The sequence below is a fragment of the Scyliorhinus canicula genome, unplaced genomic scaffold (assembly GCF_902713615.1).
Source record: "Scyliorhinus canicula unplaced genomic scaffold, sScyCan1.1, whole genome shotgun sequence".
NCBI lineage: Eukaryota > Metazoa > Chordata > Chondrichthyes > Carcharhiniformes > Scyliorhinidae > Scyliorhinus > Scyliorhinus canicula.
Genome location: NW_024055487.1, coordinates 268,035 through 289,014, shown reverse-complemented (window position 1 = coordinate 289,014; position 20,980 = coordinate 268,035). Strand labels below are relative to the sequence as shown.

Genomic DNA, 20,980 nt, shown 5'->3' with positions numbered 1-20,980 from the left:
AAACCATCCATTCTGAAAGTGCCTTCAGATGTTCCAGTATGAGTTTAAAGTTTCTAGTGAATAAACAATTGATAGGTGGCTGGTGGAATATCAATTTCGATAACATTGGGCAAGTAATTACCGAGACATGACTCAGAAGCAATAACAAGAAGTGCAGTGAAAATGGAGGCACGATCCATAAAATCTAAAAATGAACATTTTTCAGGCAATATTACTGAATATATTTAAGAAGGAAATAGAACACTAAATGTGTCAAAGTGTGTGGAAAATGTATTGGGGTTTTGATAGAGAACCCATTGTGATCACGTTGGATGGAGGAACCTCCATCTATTCCTACTTCTCCTTCTCCTACTACTATCTAAAATGTTTTTATATTTCGATGATGCACGGTGCTGTGTGGTATTACCTGAGATTGCACCTCGTAAACTACAGAGGCATTGTCTGGCTTAGTGTATCATTTCATTGTAGTATGAAGGCAAATTACTGCGGATGCTGCAATCTGAAACACAAGAGATAATGCTGGAAAATCTCAGCAGGTCTGGCAGCATCTATAGGGAGAGAAAAGAGCTAACGTTTCGAGTCGAATGACTCTTTGTCAAAGCAGTCATTGGACTCGAAACGTTAGCTCTTTTCTCTCCCTACAGATGATGTCAGACCTGCTGAGATTTTCCAGCATTTTCTCTTTTATTTCATTATCGTAGGTGCAGTATCAGTTACTGCTGTAACACCATGCCACTGCTCATATCGCACTTGATTTGGCCACTGTTTATACTACACTGTGCAACGTTGTTATTAATACTCCACGAAGGAGGCATGGTGGTGACAAGATCTAATGCAATATAAAAATACATATGGTCTCGTGGACTTTATTTTAAATTTTTCAAATCAAGTGGTAATTTAGCATGGCCAATTCACCTATCCTGCACATGCAATGAAAATGAAATAAAAATCGCTTATTGTCCCGAGTAGGCTTCAATGAAGTTACTGTGAAAAGCCCATAGTGACCACATTCCGGCGCCTGTTCGGGAGGCTGGTACGGGAATCGAATCGTGCTGCTGACCTGCTTGGTAAGCTAGCGATTTAGCCGAGTGAGCTAAATCCGCCCCTGTTTGGGTTGGGGTGAGATCCACGCAGACACGCGGAGAATGTGCAAACTCTATACAGCAGTGGCCCCGGCGGTTCGAACCCAGGTCCTCGGCACCGTGAGGTAGCAGTGCTAACCACTGCGCCAGCATGTCGCCCTCGTGGAGTATCAATAACAACTGTCCCACCGGACACCCAGGTCTCGCTGCATTTCCCAGTTTCCTAAACTGCCATCATTCAGAGAATAATCTGCCTTTTTGTCTTTGCCACCAAGGAGGGTAACCTCACATGTACATTCGTTGGAGATTGGCATGCAGGTACAGCAGGCGACGAGGAAAGCCTGTGATATGCTGGCCTTCAGATAGAGAAGGTTTGAGCATAGGAGATGGGATTGCTTTCAACAGTTATATGGAGCCTTGGTGAGGCCGCACCTTAAGTATTGTGTGTAGTTTTAGTTTGAGGAAGGACATTCTTGCTTTTGAGCATGTCCAGCGAAAGTTCACCAGACTAATTTCCGGGATGGCAGGCCTGACATATGAAGAAATACTGGATCGGCTGGGTTTGCACTCACTGGAGTTGAGAAGAATGAGAGGGGATCTCATAGAAACATATACAATCCTGATGGGACTGCACGGGCCAGATGCGGGACGAATGTTCACGATGTTGGGACTAGGGGTCACAGCCTAAGTATAAAGAATGAGCCATTCAGCACTGAGATGAGGCAGAACTTCTTCTCTTAGAGAGTTGTCAACTTGTGGAATTCTCTACCACAGAAAGCCGTGGGGGCCAGTTCGTTGGATATATTCAAGAGGGAGCTGGACGTGGCCCTTGTGGCTAAAGGGAGCAGGGGAATGGAGAGAAAGTGGGAGTGTGAAACGGAATTTGCATTATCAGCCATGAACATTTGAATGGTGGTGCAGGCTCGAAGAACCGAATGACCTACTCCTGCACCGGTTTTCTATGTTTCCATGTTGATATATATCAGTGACCGAACAAATGCAGATATGAAGTTGAAGAGATTTAAACACAGGTTTGTGAGAAAATGGAACCTGTTGCCACATGGAGCTTGGAGCAGAGAGTATTGATACATTTATGGGCAGATTTGGAAATACTGGAAAGAGAACAGTCTAGACCGACACAGGGAGTTGGATGGAAATGGTCAATTAGATATCGGGTGGGGGGGGGGGGGGGGGGGAGGACAGTCTGGTCTGGAGTATATGCGCAGACACAATTTAGTTGGGCCGAATGATCTATTCCTCTCCCCCAATTTCTATACTATGTAAACCACAGAGAATACTGCGTACAGACAACCACGGAGAGAATCAATCATGGGCGGAAAGAAGTGAAAATGTCAGAGAGCCGGAAGAGGCAGTTCCCAGTGAGTAACAGTAAAACCCACTGCGGAAACTGAGCAGACTGAATCCAACCGACAACTCAGAAACTTTGGGACAAGTTCCCACGATTACAAGAAACACAAACAGCAAGTTTAAAGTTAGAAACAAATCGAAACTAACAGTAAATACATAAATTTAAAGAGAAACGGAGAAAAAAATTAATGAAAGAAGAAAATGGTCAAATCGGAGAAAATGCAATCAGAAACTCTGGGAAATGTTAAACCACAGTCAGTGATTGGGGGGAAGGGGGGGAAGAGGGGGGGAGGGGGGAGGGGGGAAGGGGCGGGGAAGGGGGTAAGGGGGGGGAAGGGGGGAAGGGGAAGGGGAAGGGGGAAGGGGGGAGGGGGGGGGGAAGGGGGAAGGGGGGGTTGTTGGGTTACGGGTATAGGGTGGATACGTGGGTTTGAGTAGGATGATCATTGCTCGGCACAACATCGAGGGCCGAAGGGCCTGTTCTGTGCTGTACAGTTGCTGTACTGTTCTATGTTCTATCCATGGTAGAATCAAACAGAAATAAGGATGACATTCACTACCTCGGGTGAATGCCTTTCCTTCATGAATGAAATACTATTCGACCATGATTTTCCCATAGTCCTGTTATTATCCTTTTCCCATATTTGACCTTTACCCGTTTGTAAATCACTGTTCAATCAGCTCCCACCACCCATTCTGACAGTGCATTTCAGATCGTTAGAGTTTACTGGGTGGAATAAAACATCACCTCAGTCCCCATTGGTTTGCATTGTATCAATTGTATTGTAACAGTGAATACAATTAAAATGCAATTAAAGTGATAACATTGCCACAAAAACTGAGCAATTCACGCGATTGGCATATACTCCAGGTTAATCAGTGGTTAAACCATTTTCTTGATCCATGCTCAGGTTTCTGTACAGCTGTCTCCGTGCTCTGTATCACTGTGTGTGTAATCCTTACCGTGTTCAGGTTTCTGTACAGCTCTCTCCGTGCTCTGTATCACTGTGTGTGTAATCCTCACCATGGTCAGGTTTCTCTACAGCTGTCTCCGTGCTCTGTATCACTATGTGTGTAATCCTCACCATGTCCAGGTTTCTGTACAGCTCTCCCCGTGCTCTGTATCACTGTGTGTGTAATCCTCACCATGTTCAGGTTTCTGTACAGCTCTGTCCGTGCTCTGTATCACTGTGTCTGTAATCCTCACCATGTCCAGGTTTCTGTACAGCTCTCTCCGTGCTCTGTATCACTGTGTGTAATCCTCACCATGTTCAGGTTTTTGTACAGCTGTCTCCGTGCTCTGTATCACTGTGTGTAATCCTCACCATGTTCAGGTTTCTGTACAGCTCTCTCCGTGCTCTGTATCACTGTGTGTGTGATACTCACCATGTTCAGGTTTCTGTACAGCTCTCTCCGTGCTCTGTATCACTGTGCTGTGTGCCGGCTCAGTGCAGCGTAGTACACAGCAGAGTCGCTCGGTTGAAGTTTGGAGATCTTTAAACGGCTGGTTTTCTTGGCAGTGTCGATAGAAGCAGAAATTCTCCCTCCGGCAGCGTTTTCTTTATTCGCGCCTCCTGAAGTGTGTCTCTGAAGCAGGAATTCCGGAGCCTGTCCTGGGGACTGACGGTACCAGTGTACTGTGTACTGACACAACCCTGAATATTCCCAATTTAAAGTAACTGTGTCACCGGCAGCAGAGTTTTGGATAGGCGGGTTCTTGGACACCGAGGAACTGGAATCTGGCGGATGAAAAAAACGTAATTTGTTTTATTCGGAGAGCCATTATTTGTTAATCACGTGAACAGCTCAGTTGTTTGTGGTATTGTTTTTATTTTAATTCTGCTTGAACTGTATTAACTTTTATGGCAATATGAACCAGTGAGGAATGAGTGGTTATTATCTTTCCCGCCACAAGCTCGAAAGTTCCGCAATGCACACACGATATATGTGGTGGGAACTGATTCCACAAAGACTTATAAACGGGCAATGGTCAATGACCGGAATAGGAAAATGCAGAGTTATAGGAAAATTAAATGGTTCATGGGAAGAAGTGTATTTCATTGACAAAGGGCAGCATCTGCCCGTGGGGCCTAATGCAATCCTTACTTCTGCATGGTTCTACCATGGGTGTGACATTTCTACTCCTATTGTCCTTGCTGAGGACCAGACGCGAGGGAACATTTTCATATCAGTGAGACAATCTGTTTCCTGATATAATTGGCCGAGTTTAACCGAACTGCATTCATCACTTAGCACAGCAAGATCCAACAGAAAATGATTGCGATTCATTGGCTATGGATACAAACCGACGTTGGACATCCGTAGTTAGATGTCAATCACTGACTGCAGTTTAACATTTCCCGGAGTTTCTGATTGCCTTTTACTCTGTCTATTTTCTTCAATCAATAATATTTGTCTCCGTTTCTCTTTAAATTGAATCATTTACTGTTAGTTTAATTTTATTTCTACATTTACTTTGTGCTGTTTGTGCTTTTCGTGATCGTGGGAACTTGTCCCAAAGTCTCTCAGTTGTCGGTTGGGTTCAGTCTGTTCAGTTTCCGCAGTGGGTTTCACTGTTATTCACTGGGAACTGCCTCTTCCGGCACTCTGACAATTACAATTCTTTCAGTTTATTAACTGATTGTCTCTCGGGTTCTCTGAGCGAACATTTCTGTAAGTTTTATATTGTGTATAATCTACTGAAGAGGAATGAACGATTTGGCCCAACTGATTTATGTCTGTGCATACTCCAGGTCAGCCTAACCCACCCGAAATCGAGTTGGCCATTCAATCCAGCACGTTGTGTCGCTCCATTCTGTTTCCCCTCCTTTATTTTCCATCCAACCCATTTCTGAAACAATAGTCTCTGCGCCAACCACTCAATGTGGCAGCGATTGGTATACCCTGATGTCTCTGTGTAGAAATATCTGTTTCCAATTTGTGTCTGTTTTCTGTTAATGACTATTACATGTTCACCGTCCCTTTCTCTGGAAAAACGCACAAATCACCATTCAGATTTATGTTCATAATTTAATTCACCTAGAAATCCTCCTCGTGATTCTCCATCCCTCGGCGAAAGTGGACCCAACATGTTGAACCTTTCCAGAGAGATTTGCATTGCAGCTGATTTCCGTCCTCAGAACCGCAAGATTCAAAAGACAATTTCTAACGGGTAGAAGTAATACCGACGAGACCACCTTTCAAAGTTGACCCGCCATTCATTATATGCTCGCTGATCCCCTTACTCAACAACCAGTCCCCCCATTGTCGCCATAACCTTTGTTACTTTTATATCTAATAACCTATTGAACACGTCTATGAATAAACTCACATCTGAGAATCCAGAACTCTCTGAGAAACAGAAATCAAAGATTCACAAGAATTGGTTAACTAAAGAAATGTGTCCTCTTCTTAACTCTACTGCCGAAACACATATTCTGAAACTGGGATCCCAAGTTATAACCTAGCCAGCCTGGATACACTTACCCAGTATCTGTTCTGCCAAGCCCTTTGAACATATGGTATGTTCTGATGAAGTTACATCTCAGGGCTCTACATTACATGGAATCTCGGTCTAAATAACTCAATTTCTACTCACAGTAATTTATCTCAGGAATATTTGTTAAATTTCCTCCCAAGCATGGAGATAATTTCTGAACTGAGGTGACAGAACCCTATGCAGCATTTCAGACCGTAGTCCCAGCACTGATCCCTGCGGAACACCACCAGTAGTCACAGTCCTCCATTCAGCAAAGCACCCTTCCATTGCTACTCTCTGCCTTCTATGAGCTAGCCAGTTCTGTATCCTTCTTGCAAGCTCACATCTGATCACGTATGACTTCACATTTTGTACCAGTCTGCATGAGGGACCTTGTCAAAGGCCTTACTGAAGTCCATATAGACAACATCCACTGCACTACCTGCAGCAACCACCATTGTGATCTCCTTGAAAAACTCTATTAAGTTAGTGAGACACGACCTCCCCTTCACAAAACCATGCTGCCTTTCACTCATACATCTACTTGCTTCCAAATGGGAGTAGATCCTGTCTCGAAGAATTCTCTCCACTAATTTCCCTACCACTGATGCAAGGCTCACCGGCTTGTAGTTTCCTGGATTATCCTTGCTCCCTTCTTAAACAATAGAACAACATAGGCTATTCTCCAGTCCTCTGGAACATACCTGAAGACAGTGAGGATCCAAAGATTTCTATCAAGGCCTCAGCAATTTCCTCGCTAGCCTTCTTCAGTATTCTGGGGTAGATCCCATCAGGCCCTGGGGACTTTTCCACCTTAAAATTTTTCATGACGATAATCCTCAACTCTACTATCCCACCTTATACCCCTAACGCTCGACGCCCTCACTGAATATATGTCTGTCTCTTTCAGCCTTGAACATGCTTAGCGCCAATATTTCACAGTTTCACGGCCGTCTGAGAGAACAAATTCCTCCTAATCGTAATTCCTCCTACCGTCCCGCAGCACGGTAGCATGGTGGTTAGCATAAATGCTTCACAGCTCCAGGGTCCCAGGTTCGGTTCCCGGCTGGGTCACTGTCTGTGCGGAGTCTGCACGTCCTCCCCGTGTGTGCGTGGGTTTCCTCCGGGTGCCCCGGTTTCCTCCCACAGTCCAAAAATGTGCGGGTTAGGTGGATTGGCCATGCTAAATTGCCCGTAGTGTCCTTAAAAAGTAAGGTTAGGGGGGGGGGGGGTGTTGTTGGGTTACGGGTATAGGGTGGATACGTGGGTTTGAGAGGGGTGATCATTGCTCGGCACAACATCGAGGGCCGAAGGGCCTGAACTGTTCTATGTAATCTCTGTTTTACATGGCGCCCCTTGACTCAGAGATTATGCCCTCTGGTTCGAGACACAAAAGGAAATCCTCTCAGGATCCAGCCTGTCAAACCCCCAGATTATCCTATCTGTCTCAATAAGGTCAAGTCTCTTTCTTCGAATCTCCTTTATAGAAATTACCTCCAAAGACGGGGCCAACCTCGTGAATTTTCTCTGGACTGTTTCAAATGTCGGTACATGCGTTTCCGCAAATGTTGCGTTTCTTCACATGGTGCATCAATCACATTGCGCAGTTCGGAGAACGAACGGCTGCCGTGGAGAGAGCTCTAAGAGCCGATGTGGTGACCAAACGGACAGACACAGAGCCCCCTCACAGACCAACTCCGACAGCGGAGTCCGGACCGTCGACAATCTGCTTTCATTAAAAACAGTTCGGAATGAGAGAGCCTGTGATGTTGAGCATGGACATGATGTGCCATTAAACTAGTAATGGTCCACATACTGTCAACTCCCACCAACACCACCACCCAACCCCAATTACCACTACCCCTATCCCTCTGACCTCCTGCTCCATATACAGTTTCCACAGGAAAGACCTGGACCCAACTCCAGAATCATATTCTGCTCGGAAATCAAAATCTGCCGCCAAGAATATTACTTAGAAAGCAGATCAGCTCCAGTTTCAATCGGTTTTAAGAAGTACGGATCATAATAATAAACTGAGGGTTAACATTCGCGGACACGCTCTGTAAAATAGCGGGGTTTGGAGACACTTACCGGCTGTGACAGTCACCACCGTCCCGTATCCATCTGCATATCCCCAGTGACGCGGCTCTCAGACTCCCCGGTACAATAACCACCGACACCTCAAACAGCAAGAAAATGATCACCAATCATTCGAAGCTGCCCAATTATTCGGGGGGTTGAAATACATAAACAACATCCAATGTTTCAGAGACTGTGTTGATTTAAACCGTTCTCTGTGAGGCCCTGAGCTATGACTAAATGGCCGGAGGCAGGAAATATTCGCTTCATATAAACCGACGAAAATGATAAAGAAAGATGGAAATGGTGGAAATGACAATGAAACGTAACCAGGTTACAGCCATGATAACATCATCCCGATAATTCGCCACCAGGCCGGGCGAATTGTTACTTGCTTTGTGCGGAGGAAATTGACCCGGTCTCTGTCACTGTGAATATCCATTGTAGCACCGTATGGCAAGTCAATATAAAATCACCGGCTATATGGTGAACGTGGGGACATAACTTCAACAGTGGGGACTGCGGTTCCCAGTTCCCTCTGTTGGAACAGGATCCGGATGGTCTGAGGGTTCGTCACTGAGATCAGTTATTCCCAATCTCCATTCACTGACACTAATTTCTGGAAAAGTATCAACATCCGCACAAACTCGGCGTTTATAAAACTCAAGATGTTAACGGGAATGATCCAGTCTCGTTATAAACCAGAGCACGGGACAGACAGTGTGAGGCGGAACTGTGGGGGTTTCAGGGCAGATTAACTCCGCTTTTACATTTGTTTCTGTGATAATCCGCAGTGAGGGATTTTGTATCGCGGGAAGCCGAGACCCATCACTGTGTCTGTGTACCAGTATTTATAATGAGCTTTACAGAAATAGGTGGCGCTGTCTTCAACTCTCACATCCCGAATTTCCAGCGAAAATGTATTTTCTGCTTTATTCACCGACACAACAAATCTCTCCGCTGGAGATCACCTCCCAATCTGCCCCGGGCTGGGTTTGACTGAAGAAATGTCCATTTTCGAAATAATAACCGGAATACACACAGTTAACGGTGAGAGTCTGACACTCCTCGCTGGTCACCGCTTCTGGGTCCTGTGTCACTGACTGACTCAAACATCCTGGAAATTAAACAGAGACAGTTTAATGGACCATCACAGCCAGAAACACAGATCAGGGCTAAAACCCCAGACAGGGTCTGTAATTGGGATGGACTCGGGCAGCTTTATATTAAATCCACACAATCTGGGTTAGTCTGATCGGTACTCACGGGGTAAACAGACATACAGGGTGAAAACAAGGAGGATTCCCGTCATTCTGCTGCCTGGAGCTGATGGTTTAGTGACGGGGATCGGGAGACTGCAAACCTGGACTGCTCTGGGAGACTGCTCCTCAGAGCTGAACTAAAACTAAATTACGCCCTTAAATCGGTAAATTAGGCCACGCCCACAGTGCAGCTCACAACAGAACTTGAGTATTTAAGCGGGGCAGCCGGTTGTGAACATCCACAGCTCTTGCTACCACGGAGCCTCCACTTGCCTATCGCTTCATTAGTTTTGTGAGCTGCAGTTTAAACGGAGCTCAAACTGCGCCGCATGGTAGCACAATGGTTGGCACCGTTGCTGTACAGCGCCAGGGTCCCAGGTTCGATTCCTGGCTTGGGTCACTGTCTGTGCGGAGTCGGCACGTTCTCCCCGTGTTTGCGTGGGTTTCCTCCGAGTGCTCCGGTTTCCTCCCACAAGTCCCGAAAGACGTGCTGTTAGGTTAATTGGACATTCTGAATTATCCCTCTGTGTACCTGAACAGGCGCCAGTAATCATACACAATGATTACTGCACCATCGCCGTCTATGTTTTTTTCAATTCTAACAATGCTTCAATTTAGTAACGATTACTTTCCAGTTCTGACAATGAAGCGATTATTATGATTATTATTAACCAACCTCTCCCACCTCAGTCTATTGAACAGGGGTTCGGTGGACGAGTTGTTCTGTCAGTAGATGCTCTCGCCCCCTTTTCATTTCAGAAATGAGTTGGGAGATCGGTCCATGTGATTTTGTTGGGTGGTCGTATTTACACTATTATTGCAATGGTGCCGGTAATACCTTTAACAAAACTCTGAAACGGTTCATGGAACCTCGCTTAAATGACTGATCAGAATGCCGACGCCTCAGAGCCGGCAGCTTCCTTCAATCCAGAAACTGATGATCAGGTTACAATATGATACAGACCACTGATAATATCCAGGTAGATATTTACAATATACACAATGATTACTGCACCATCGCCGTCTATGTTTTTTTTCAATTCTAACAATGCTTCAATTTAGTAACGATTACTTTCCAGTTCTGTCATATTCAGAATTCTAATTTGCAGTGACAGAGAATGGACAGATATTCAGAAGGACAATGCACATTGTCGGATCGGGTTAGGGGCTTGGAAGAACGAGGAGAGGTAATATATAGTAAATTATACAATTTTATAGGCACTGTGGAAAGAGCGAGAGAAGTGATGTGATGGGAGGGAAGGTTGAGACTTCTGTGAAATGCATTTGAGATTACTGCCTTTATCAATACAAAAGGTGAAAATGTTACGCTATACATTTGTATAACGTTGATAATATCTGGGCTAGATTATTGTTCAAATCTGTGCACCACATCTGATGAATGATTGAGGGCCATGGAGAGGGGTGGGACATCATTAAAATGGAACCAATGAAGAAATGCTTCCGCTTTGTGGAAAGACTGGGGAATGTGTTCTCCGTAAAACTGGGAAGTCTGAGAGAAGATTTGATTGATATTGACAGCTGTCAACAATTCCGGTTGAATAAATAAGGAGATATTGCCTCTAGTGGCAGAAGGTTCAGTCACCAGAGAACTTGCATGTGAAGGATTGACATTTGCTAAAGAACCAGAGACAATTTGAGCTGGTATTTGCTTTGCAATGTGTGAATTTGAGACGTGTTCACTGACTGAAAGGCATGTGGAAGCGGGTTTAAATGTCAAAAATGGAATAGGATAACGTCCTGACTTCGAACCTTCAGCAAGGCAGCGGGGCAGGGGCAATAGAGGCAGAGTAATTTGAACGCTCCCCTCAGAGGTCAGTCAGGCACCATGTGCTGAATGACATCTTTGTGAGATTGAATGATGAGGGAATGGAACACGAAGTTCTTGATGATCCCAGTATACAAATATTTACCTATTCCCTGCGCAATTACTTTTCGAAGGCTGTGCTAATGTAATGCAGTTCAGAAACCTATGGCGTCAGTAGAATGTTTGGAGAAAGAAGGTATGGCTTTTCCTAGTTCATACTCCACAGACAGGTGCCCAGATCTGGTATCGAGCAAGGACGGAGGAGGCTGTGTTTTAATCAGATGAGTTCTGAAGGAGAAGCAGAGAAAACAAAGGCCAATTTTCTTCAACACGCCGAGTATCTGATCGTTCCTTCAGTTTGAAGTGAAACATACAGATAAAGCGGGAGAGTTGGCCACACATTGCTTAAAGTCCGAATGGGTTTTTGATTTCCAGTAAACTGTGCTTGTCATCTTGTCCCAATCTGCAATTTCAATGTGACTGAACACGAATTTTCTGATTGACAGACATCAAACTGTGAAGAACGACACTTCAGGAACCCCTGGATTAACTGTTCTGTTTGGCACTGGGAAAGTGATCAGCAAATCGGTTAACAAGTGTTCTCCTCACACACAGAGAAGGTTAGAAACGTGTCCTTCCCATCCCTGCGTATGCCTTGTCCCACCAGTCGAACAGACTCAGCAGAGGTGGCGGCACAACGCTATACATCCGGGAGGGTGTTCCCCTGGGAGAGCCCAAATTCATTTGGAGGAAACACTGAGGTGGCAAGGGGACGAAATGTACTCTGGGTGGGGGACTTCAATGTCCATCATCAAGAATACCTCGGGAAGCACCAGCATAGACGTAGTAGGCCGAATCTTAAAGGACATAGCTGCTGGATTGTATCTGAGACAGGTTGTGAGGGAGTCAAAAGAGCTGTCTTTCCCAGTGACAGTGCAGAACATGAAATAGTGATTGCAAGGCACAATACTGCTACTCCCGAACCCATAAGAAACTTTCGTAAAGTGGCTATGACACTGGCCTAGTGATACGGATGCTGGGCAAGTGCCTCGCGAACATGGGGATGAAATTGGTTTCATGCTGGCGTGAGTGAGCCACGTGTTTTACACTCAGTCTGGTTAACTTCTCCTCTGGGACAGAAAACCACATCGACTGTAAAACTGTCCGTCAGGTTCCTTCGCAGCTTGGATCCAACCTCAGTCCGCCACTGTTGCAAGCATGAGAATGTTAAATTTAAGCGAAAGTGAAATAGCTGAGAATGAATCTGCAGAACATATCGCATTCCTACAGGAATGTAATCGACCTCAAAACAATGGTAAAATAATTCAACACAATTGTGACACATTGTAATCCACACAATACTGCCCGATTTAGACGCAAAGTCAGAAACTGCCAAATGTTTGGATTTTTGGAAATATATACTCAAGTTGGTCCCTCTAGCAGGATGCCCAGGAACCACAGCTTTCTAAAATAATTCTATCATGTGGTTAGTTACCACGGACAACACTAACCTGCTGAGGAGTGGACAATCCCAGAAGGTCTTACAGCAGCTGTGGAGAGGGAAAGGATGTGATGTACCGTGCCCAGTATTTTCTCTTTCTGAGTCTGATTCCAGCAACAGCCGTCCACTTTTATTAAAGGAGTGATTCACAGTTACTTGAAAAACAGACACAGGATTCATTTTCCATTTTCGTTTGGTTGGGGGTTAGAATGTTGAGTGACTCCAGGGAGACGCCGAGCGGGTATCGACATCTCGTGCAGCTCAGCGTAGTTTGTAATTGAATTGATCAATAGCAAGGCCTGTTTAGTCATGTGGAATGTTCACTATTGTGACTCAATGAAGAAGTATTATAGCAATCACACAGAAGCCAGTTTATCTCAGTGACATTAAACTCAAGGACAGTATAAACGCAAAAGAAAAAACATAAAAAGTGTCGAGGATTAGTGAGAAGCCAGAGGATTGGGAAGCCTTTAAGAGCGAGCAGATGACAGCTAAAATATCAATAAGGAGAGCGAAGATGAAATATGGGTGCAAGCTAGCTACTAATATAAATGAAGATGGGAAGAGTATTTTCAATATAAAGAGAGAGGCAAAAATAGACATTGGACCACTGGACAATGTGGCTGGAGAAGTAATAATAGGAAACAAAGAAATGGCAGACGAACTGAATAGCTACTTTGCATCAGTCTTCAAGGTGGAAGATACCAGTGGAATGCCAAAGCTCCAGGAGAAACAGGGGCAGAGGTGAGTGCAGTGGCCATCACGAAGGAGAAGGTTCTGGGGACACTGAAAGTTCTGAAAGTGGAGACGTCAACTGACCGGATGGACTGCACCGCAGGGTTCCAAAAGAGATAGCTGAGGAGATTGTGGAGGCAATGGTAGTGATCTTTCAGAAATCACTGGAGGCAGGAAGGGTCCCAGAGGACTGGAAGGTGGCTAATGTAACACCGCTGTTTAAGAAGGGAGGGAGGCAGGAGACGGGAAATTAGAGGCCGGTTGGCTTGACTTCAGTCATTGGTGGGATTTTAGAGTCCATAATTAGAGATGAGATCGCGGAGTACTTGGAAGTGCATGGTAAAATAAGATCGAGTCAGCATGGCTTTTTCAAAAGGAGGTCACGTCTAACAGATCTGTTAGAGTCTTTGACGAGGTAACAAGGAAGTGAGACAAAGGAGAACCAATGGACGTGATTTATTTAGATTTCGAGAAGGCCTTTGATAAGGTGCCACATAGGAGATTGATCATTAAGTTAAGAGCCCATGGTGTTAATTCTCAGATCCTGGCATGGGTACGGGATTGACTGACTGACAGAAGGCAGAGAGTGGGGATAAAGGATTTTTTTTAGGATGGCAACCGATGACTAGTGGTAATTTCACACATTTAGCACTCTTTGTGTGTAAGAGGCATTTCCTTTATCCTATAATTGCATTGTGTACTTTTAACCCATGTCCAGGTGTACGTCTCCGACATTAAATGTAGAGTAAAATTGAGGGATATAACTTTTATGCATGGTGGCAGCCTGTGACTAGTGGTCTGCCGCAGGATCTGTGCTGTGCTGTGTTTCACAATATACATTAATGATCTGGAAGAAGTAACTGGAGGCACTGCTGCTAAGTTTGCAGATGATACAACTATCTGTAGAGGGACAGGTAGCATTGAGGAAATAAGGGGTCTGCAGAAGGATTTGGACAGACGAGAAGAGTGGGCAATGAAGTGGCAGATGAAATATAACGTGGTAAAGTTCGGTTATGCACTTTGGAAGGAGGAATTTCGACATAGACTATTTTCTAAATGGGGAAATGTTCAGGAATCCAGAAGCACAAAGGGACATGGCTGTCCGTTTTCACGATTCTCTTAAGGTTAACGTGCAGGTTCAGTCAGAAGTTAGGAAGGCAAATTCAATGTCAGCATTCATGTTAAGAGGGCTAGAATACAAGACCAGGGACGTACTTCTGCGGCTGTATGAGGCCCTGGTCATGCCCCATTTGGAGTACTGTGAGAAGTTTTGGACCCCGTATCTAAGGAAAGATGAGCATTTTAAGCAGGAGTAAGGGACAGGGGGAGAGCTGACGGCCGATTTGAGCAGGGGTGGCGGCCATTTTGAGCCGCACATCAGGATTCCCGTCCCGGGGTTACGGTTCGAAGCCCATCCATTCAACATTGCTTTCCTCCTTTTATTCTGAGAAGTACAAGTTGGGGGAGATTCTCCGCACTCATGACGGTGCGGAGAATAGCGGGGGTCGTAAATTTTTACGGCCACGCTGGTCTGACGCCCTCCCGCTGTTCTCCCTCCCCCCCCCCCCACGCCCGCCTCCCAACACGAATCGCTGCCCGCCGTTTATTTACGGCGAGCAGCGATTCTCAGTTGGCCGATGGGCCGAATTCCAAGCCCTTTACGACCGTTTTTAGGAACGTCAAACATACCTGGTCTGACCGTTCGTTAAAACGGCCATAAAGTCGCGCTCTGGGGAACCATGGCACCGATTGGCATGGCAGTACCATGGCCGTACCAAGGGTGCCATGGGCCCGCGATCGGTGGGCACCGATCGCGGGCAGCGGGTACTTACCCCGTGCACTCTTTATCCTTCCGCTGCCCCGCTGTATCCATTCGCGGGGCGGCTGAGGCGCATACCGGCCCGCGCATGCGCCGGTTTCACGCAAATGCGTGATGACGTCATCCGCGCATGCGCGGGGTGGCGTCTTCCAATACGCGCATGCGCGGCTGACGTCATGTGACGCGTCAGCCGTCGCAAACTCTGGCAAGCGGGCTTAACGAAATTCTATGCTAGCCCCGACCGGGGACCAGAATCGGTTCTCGGTCGGGGGGGGGGGGGGGGCGGAGGCTGGCGTCAAACCCGCCCGTTTTTGACGCCAGCCTCACGATTTCTCACGGGTTCGGAGAATCACGCCCATTTTTTAGGTGGTGCTCGAGCATGACTGCTATGTTTGTTCCCTTTTCTTTTGTAAAAAGCAAAGCGCGTTCGTCACCTGAGCGAGCGGGTTGGTGGGCATTTTGAGTGAGGAGGGGCTGGCCATTTTAAATGAAGCAGTGGCCATTTTGAGTGAGCCAGGGGCCATTTTTTGGGGCCATTCTTTTCTCCACCCCGCCCCACCATCCCTCCTCCCTGCCAAAAAGTCGCAATTTGGAAGATGTGCAGTGAGGAACTTGTAAAAGTGGGAGGGGAGGAATTTAAAAGTTGGTGACAGATTTTTAATTTATTGTTTTTTTTCATTCAGTTCGGCACTTAGGGAAGTGCTCAGTGTTGGTTTCTGCTGTTTTTATGTTATGTTCCTGCCTGAAAAAAATTAATTAGCTGCCACCAAAAAAAAAGGTGTGCAGCCCCTGGAAAGGGTCCAGAGGAGATCCACAAGAACAATCCTTGGAATGAACACCTTGTCGTATGAGGATCAGTTGAGGACTCTGGGTCTGTAGTCATTGGAGTTTAGAAGGATGAGGGGGGATCTTGTTGAAACTTACAGGATACTGCGAGGTCTGGATAGAGTGCTCATGGCGAGGATGATTCCACTTGTAGGAAAAATTAGCAGAGAACACAATCCCAGACCAAAGGGACGATCCGTTAAAACAGAGATGAGGAGGAACTTCTTCAGCCAGAGGGTAGTGAATCTGTGGATATTTTTGCTGCAGCAAGCTGTTGAGGCCAAATCGCTGAACGTCTTGAAGGAAGAGATAGATAGGTTCTTGATTAATAAGGTGATCAGGGGTTATGGGGAGAAGGCAGAAGAATGGGGATGAGAAAAATATCAGCCATGATTGAATGGCGGAGCAACTCGATGGGCCGAGTGGCCTAATTATGGTTCTATGTCTTATGGTGTAATCAGGGAGAATTAGCCTGACACAGTGTTAGCAACATGCTGTCGGACTTACTCACATAACAGAAGTTAGACTGGCATGCAAAAAACAGGTTCCTCACAGAATGCAAATTATACCCACACAACACAAATTCTACCGGGAGACACCAGCGGCTATCCATAGACGTTACAGTGCAGAAGGAGGCTATTCTGCCCATAGAGTCTGCACCGGCTCCTGGAAAGAGCACCCTACTTAAGTCCACGTCTCTACCCTGTCCCCGTAACCCAGTAACCAACAGCTAGCCTTTTTTTGGATGCTAAGTGCAATTCATCATGGCCATTCCGTCTAACCTGCGCGTCTTTCGATTGTGAGAGGAGACCAGAGCACCCGGAGGAAACCCACGCAGACACAGGGAGAACGTGCAGACTCCACACAGACAGTGACCAAGCAGGTAATCGAACCTGGGACCCTGGAGCTGTGAAGCAACTGTGCTAACCATTGTGTTACCGCGCTGCCCCCCACATCATACAAAGTGTATTATCAAAAACAACTTACATTGTAGGTGGCAGATGGAGTTTAATGCGGAAAAGTGTGAGGTGGTTCACTTTGGAAGGAGTAACAGGAATGCAGAGTACTGGGCTAATGGCAAGATTCTTGGTAGTGTAGATGAACAGAGAGATCTCGGCATCCAGGTACATAAATCCCTGAAAGTTGCCACCCAGGTTAATAGGGCTGTTAAGAAGGCATATGGTGTGCTAGCCTTTATAAGCAGGGGGATTGAGTTTCGGAACCACAAGGTCATGCTGCAGCTGTACATAACTCTGGTGTGGCCACACCTGGAGTACTGCGTGCAGTTCTGGTCACCACATTATAGGAAGGATGTGGAAGCTTTAGAAAGGGTTCAGAGGAGATTTACTAGGATGTTGCCTGGTATGGAGGGAAGGTCTTACGAGGAAAGGCTCAGGGAATTGAGGTTGTTTTCGTTAGAGAGGAGAAGGCTGAGAGGTGACTTAATAGAGACATATAAGATAGTCAGAGGGTTAGATAGGGTGGACAGTGAGAGTCTTTTTCCTCGGATGGTGATGACCAACACGAGGGGACATAGCTTTAAATTGAGGGGTGAGAGATATAGGACAGATGTCAGAGGCAGTTTCTTTACTCAGAGAGTAGTAGGGGTGTGGAACGCCCTGCCTGCAATAGTAGTAGACTCGCCAACTTTAAGGGTATTTAAGTGGTCACTGGATAGACATATGGATGAAAATGGAATAGTGTAGGTCAGATAGGCTTCAGATGGTTTCACAGGTCGGCGCAACATCGAGGGCCGAAGGGCCCGTACTGCGCTGTAGTGTTCTATGTTCTATGTTCTATTTACAAAACTCGTTAACTATCATAAAACTGACCAGTTTAATTCACATGGGAGCAGGCAACCAAAATTGAGACTAAATTACTGAGGGAAATATTAGAATATTCTTCGAAGTCCAAGGTCCCTTGATTATTTCATCTGGCCCGTTCTCTTGTCACTTTTCACCGAATTCACATAATTAATGAGCTGGATACGTTTCCTTGGTTCTTACTCTCGACTTGTCCTCTGATGGTTTTAAGGTCTTAATTATTGTGTTACTGTCTCTGTGTCCTTGATTAACACACTGGGCTCTGACTTTATATTCTCTCCATGACCAGATTGTTATTGGATGACAAATCCTGAGGCTTTGTTTTCTTCGGATCCATTGATAAATTAAATCAGGTTTGTCTATTGTGGCGCTATTACAAAATCAAATGTACTCCTTGAAGATATTTGATCCCGCTTTGACTGTTGTATGAAATCATGTTAAATTGGCCGACAGAAGGGTTTCACCTTCAGCCTGCTTTCTGAGTGAATGCATTAAAAAGATTACGTTCTTCCGAATCGTTTTGAAACCATTCCTGACACCTTTGACATAATTTTAAAAACGAGAACAAGATGTTCAGGTACCCGAGTCTATGCCCCCTTCAAGATTTCGATCAAGACTAACTAGGTTTTGGAAACTGGTTGTTTTAATGCTGTGCGCATTTGAAGATAATCTGTCGCCTGTTGACCACACATTAATGACAGAAACAGCTGATCGCCGTGCTCCCGAAGTTCGGACAGTGTTTTGCGATGTTGCATCGAAGATAGAACGGTAAAGATACGTATCTTTGACGTATGATAGGACATGTTTGTGTCATTCTGTGGGAGGGGACACCTGCCGTCCCTTTTGGGTAAAAAGTATATGACAACTCACTTCAAAATGAAGGTACCACCAAATGGGTAAAATAGTGCAGTTGGTAAACGGCAAAATGTGTGATCAATTCGCCTTGTGCCACAGTGGGTTTTTGGAGCCACGGCCCATTCACTAAGGAGGTGAATGGAAACACAACGTCCTGTTCTGCTTCTCGAATCTTCCAAAAAATGGAATCGTTTATTTCTATCTACTCGGTCCCGAAAAAAACTTGATTTTGAACAGCTCTACAAAATCTCATCTGAACCTTGCTTCCGACATAGAGAAGAACCACCAACTTCTCCAAGTAACTGTTTTTTTTAATCACTGGAAAATTGTGGAAAACTTCTCGGCCCCCTTGCTGAAGCGTTCTTAACATTCCCAATGTGCGATTCCCGGAAATGTACACAGCACTCCAGTTCATAGAACAGTACAGCACAGAACAGGCCCTTCGGCCCTCGATGTTGTGCCGAGCAATGATCACCCTACTTAAACCCACGTAACCCGTAACCCAACAATCCCCCCAATGGGCGAACCATTCTTTTTTATGCAGCATCGCCAACGCTTCCTCTCTTTTGTATCACTCAGCTCTGTTATGGAGGTCAGGAAACTATGTGCTTTGATCACCACTTTCATAACCTGCTGATCCACCTGAAATGAACCTCACCCAAATACTCTAGGGCTCCTTGTTCCTTCATTCGTTGGAAACTTTAACAGAAGTAATAATTCTGGGGGGACAGAAAGACGAATATGAATTCCCCAAGTAAAGAAGAACGAACGTCAAAACCCAGAGTGTTTAATTATTATATTCAGCCCTGCAAACACATAAGGCTAATTGTAAATACGTTATTCTAGATAAATATATTCTGTGTGTTTGTCTGTGTGTGTTACTGTGTGCATTTTTGTCTGTGTTTGTGTGTGTGTGTGTGAGTTTGTGTGTATGTCTCTACTTATGTTTGTGTATTTGCTTGTGTGTGTTTGTGATTGTTAATGTGTGCGCACTTCTGTGCTTTTGTATGTATGTGTTTGTTCGTGTGAGTTTCTGTGTTATATGCGTGTTCGTGTGTGTGTTCGTGCTGTACTTTCAAATGTGTGTCTTGAATTTCCAAAATGGTAAAGTTGCTGAAATCTCCGCTGGATTTACATCACCCTATGTCTTTACCACAGCGTGTCAGTAATCCTCACCCTGTTCAGTGTTTTGCACAGCATTCACTGTGCATTGTATCACTGTGTCTATGATCTTCGCCCTGTCGGCTGTTTTGCATAGCTTGTCTGTACGCTGTACCACTGTGTCGATAATCCTCACCATGTTCAGAGTTCTGTACAGTTCTCCGTGCTCTGCAACTTCATTTCCCAACTCATTGTACTCAATGCCCCGGCTGATGAAGGCAAGCATGCCACATGCCTTCTTCAACACCTTGGCCACCTATATTACATAGAACATAGAACAGTACAGCACAGAACAGGCCCTTCGGCCCTCGATGTTGTGCCGAGCAATGATCACCTTGCTCTTTTCCAAACCCACGTATTGCCACTTTTACGGAACTGTGGACCTTCATGCCCAGATCCCTCTGTATGTTAATGTTCATAATGGTTCTGCCATTTATAGTATAATTTATACCTAGATTAGATCCTCCAAAATGCATCAACTCGCATTTGTCCGAATTAAACTCCATCTGTCATCTCTGTTCCCAGTTCGCCAATCTATCCATATCCTGTTTTATTATCTGCCAATCTTCGGAACTATCAGCAATCTTCGTGTCATCCACAAACTTGCTGATTAGACCATCCACGTTTTCCTCCAGAACATTTACATACACTGCAAACAGCAGAGGTCCCAGCACTGTCCCCTGCGGAATACCACTAGCTACATATCTCTGTTCAGAAAAATACCCTTCCACCACTACTCTCTGACTCCCATAACCAAGCCACTTCTGTATCCAGCCAGCCAGCCCACCCCGAATCCCATGTGATTTTAGTTTTTGTAACAGTCTGCCATGTGGGACCTTATCAAAGGCCTTTCTGAAGTCCATTTAAACTGCATCCACAGACCTTTCTTTATCACCACTTTAAAAAACTCATTCAATTTGGTGAGACATGATAGGTAGATAGGTTTTTGATTAATAACGGGATTAGGTAGAAGGGAGGGGAATGTGGTTGAGAAAAAATATCAATCATGATTGAATGGGGGGAAGGCTTGAAGGGCCGATTGGTCTAATTATGTTCCAATTTCATATCGCCTTATGGTCTTTTGAAGCAGTGCAGTGGGAGAGTGGAAATTATATACTAATTTAACAGAGGGAAACAGGAACTTAGGGAACCCATATAAACCTGGAG

The 20,980-nt window shown here is 45.3% G+C and overlaps 1 pseudogene; it reads right to left on the bottom strand.

Moving 5' to 3' along the window:
- Positions 1-3,875: 3,875 nt before the first annotated feature.
- The window catches only part of LOC119960122, a 29,161-nt pseudogene continuing 12,056 nt past the window's right edge, over positions 3,876-20,980 (bottom strand).